This window comes from Chanodichthys erythropterus, chromosome 3, assembly GCF_024489055.1.
Source record: "Chanodichthys erythropterus isolate Z2021 chromosome 3, ASM2448905v1, whole genome shotgun sequence".
NCBI classification, from domain to species: Eukaryota; Metazoa; Chordata; class Actinopteri; order Cypriniformes; family Xenocyprididae; genus Chanodichthys; species Chanodichthys erythropterus.
The window spans coordinates 62,942,711-62,945,959 of NC_090223.1; the positions used below are offsets into that span (position 1 = coordinate 62,942,711).

A 3,249-nucleotide genomic window follows, 5' to 3' on the forward strand; every position below is an offset into this window, starting at 1 on the left:
AAATGATTTTTGCTACCCATATGCTTCCATAACTTTTGGCCTAAACGAACGTCCCACGTGGCGGGAAGCATTTATCGTTAGCCTAAAGTCATTAACAACCTTGTTTCAATTACAATGATTAAACACACCTGGAAAATCCTCAATTTTCTCGGCCCACATGTCCTCGAGTCTCAAAGACACTTTTATTCCCTTTTATCAGCACATGTGTCATATTTGCAAGTTAATGTTAATGTAAATGTGGCGGTTTGGTATTTCAACAAAACTCTCAATAAACTGACTACGCCACCCTGTCAACCAGGGAAAGATATTTATGAATTGGTCACCTTTAAATGGGCACACAAGAACGTGGTTTCAAATATGGAGGCCTGAGACGTGGATAACAAGATACAAAACTTTATTTCAACAATAATCAAGCACAAATCTTAAAACATTCCTGCAGGCTGGGCATATTTTATGTGGAGATGGATGAAAAAAAAGAAAAAAACAAAGAAAACAAACAACCAAAGGGGAACCGAGGCTTACCTAGGGCAGGTAACTAGTGTGATGAGCACACGGCTACAATATCGCAAAAGATCTTACCACCAGGTGCACAGGTCTCACTACACACACACACACACACACACACTCACGTCAAGCGTGAACACACAGCACTCCGTGACAGAGTCCCACCACCGCACACGAGGGCCAACCAGCGACCTGCCTGAAGCCTCGGTTCCTACAACAAGAAGCAAAAATTAACCCAAAACACAAGAAAAAAAGGATGATGATGATGATGATAATAATAATAATAATAATAATAATAATAAAAAGAAGAAGAAAAAAATGCTTTAATTGCAGTAATACAAACAGATAAGACTAAGTATGAGACCAGAAGATCAAGACCTACTGATGAAGGTTAGGAACAGTCTCAATGGGAGATGTTCGCTCCCAGTGCCATACTGGTATAAAGCAACAAACATGAGCAAAATACATATTAAAACAAAATGAAACAAAATACATACAAATGAATAACACAAATAATCAACAAAACAAACAAAGTAAACAAATGAATAACTGAAAAATAAACTTAAACAACAAAATACACAAAGAGCAATTACAACACATCCAAATAAACAAACCCAAAGAAAAAAAATAACACAAGTGAACCAAACACCAGAGCGCTGACCCAACGAGAAGGACCGATGAACAGCGCACTATCGCGCCGATGGTGACCTTGAATAGTCGGAGACAGATCACAGAAACAAACGTAAACAAAGCAGCAGCATCAAAGAATGTTGCCCCACAGGCTGCACGACGTGCAATGGGTCCTAAAATCAGCTATCCTTCCTAAAAAAAAAAAAGTGTAAACATTAAATTACTTACCACGTAAAAATAGCATAGACCTTAGTGATAGTTACACATACCTCCATATTGTCGCTATAGTCACGAGTCAGTCCGCACGCACACTCGGACATCAAACCCACAATAGGATATAATCACAGCAGGAACATGTTGAGTGAAAGGGCAGCCGCCAACCAAACACTATGAATGATTTTTGTCGGAAACTACAACCCAAATAAAACCAGTTACCTCAGACACGCATTCTAATGCTCACTAGTTAGCAAACACATACCTGAGAGACGGAAAGAGCCAAAAACCGGAATGGGCGGGCCTCGGACAGTGACGCACAGCGGTGAGCAAACACACAATAGTGCTTTAAAAGTCCCCTTTTATATAGCCGTGAAAGTATGTGATTGGACAATTCGTGACTTGTGGCCAATTTAAAGAACGCACACCGTTCATCCCACTACATAAAGATGCAATCAGATAAAGAAGATCGACAGCTATGACGAAGATGGCGATGGCGCGGTAGGGGTGGGCGGATGGATCTTAAAGAAGTAATTCATAGAGGAGTAGTGATTAACTTCTAGCCATTTTTGTGGGAAGTAGGGATGCTGAGGCTGCGGCGTTAAGTAAATTTAAATATTGCACCAAATAAAATTAATTTTGTTAATTAGTATGTTCATAAAAGTTCATTGAAAATGTTGCCTAACTATGAATCTATGAATAAAACGTTCTAAATTGGAAAAAGAAAAGAAAAAAACATTAACATCAAACAGAAGCGCATATCTGTAGTGGAGCATTATGCAATCGGTTTTATAAAATCTTTATCAATATACTGGTTTACATAGTCCAGTGTGGTCCAGCCTATTCTGTCCTGCTCAGTTTCCTCGTCTGTGGACCAGATGCATTTTGTTACTATAGCAACCCCTCTGTCACTTTAGCTTCTCAGGGAGGAGTGTGTAAAATTAATGACAAATGTAAGCTGCTGGTATAGGTTGTAAGCTTTAATTACAACTTTATTTCTTAATTAAAACCAGAAATCCGTTACATCAGTGAAATGATCATGCGCATTTAAACCATAGAGACATCATCGTGACGTCACCGCGCTACAGATTTGGCGGTAATTTTGTTTGTTTGTTTTTTTTTACTTTTCTGGTGTGCCATGGAGTCCATATTAGATCCATACGTAGGTATCATACGAAACATGATGCATAATGGATGCACGGACCAGCAAGTGTCAGAATTTCTGCAATTTAATTGTGACATTTCAAAGGACGCAAGGAAAGGAAACGAGGATGCACAAATAAGAATTGAGAAGCACCCTCATCTCGTGGACTTAAATTGCACGTGCTCGCAGAGTCTATGAGTCCGTAGGCCGTCCCATTCAGCATTTTAACTCTCTGAAGTGTGCATAGATGCAGGCTCCACACACTTTAACTACCCAGGAATCCTTGCAAAATGCCAATCAGACAACGGATGGGAGGAGATTTCGCTCAGGAGCAATTGATGACATGGCTGAGAAGAAAATATTTAAGTGTAGGTATCATTATGGTTTTTATGACCTAGGTGTACATTTTACCAGTTGTTACAAACATTATGGTCATCGACCAGTGGTTGATATCTCAAACATAATAATAGCGCATTGAATAATACGATCGCATTATGATTCATTAAATAAATAGGACCGAAGGTCAGGGCTTTACTGAGTCATATGTAAACCTAGTATTTATATTTAAACCTGAACGCTTCTGCTCAAGGGTTTGAGTAAGTGTGAATTGTGTTCATCACTTTTGAAATTGTATGGTATTGAACACAGTTTACACATATTTATTTTATATCTGTTAAGGAGATTATTAATGATATGGGACTGCAAGGCCAACTCAATCCCCAGCAAGCCAAAAAAAAAAAAAAAGGGAAAACCTTAAA

At 38.8% G+C, this 3,249-nt stretch overlaps 1 long non-coding RNA gene across 1 annotated transcript; it reads right to left on the reverse strand.

The window, feature by feature from the left end:
• Positions 1-389: 389 nt before the first annotated feature.
• Positions 390-1,648, reverse strand: LOC137007783 (uncharacterized). The gene is made up of 3 exons (XR_010892661.1): positions 1,613-1,648; positions 1,404-1,544; positions 390-1,326 (listed from the first exon to the last, which is right to left on the reverse strand). It is a non-coding gene; the product is annotated as an uncharacterized lncRNA (long non-coding RNA).
• Between the last annotated feature and the right edge of the window lie 1,601 nt (positions 1,649-3,249).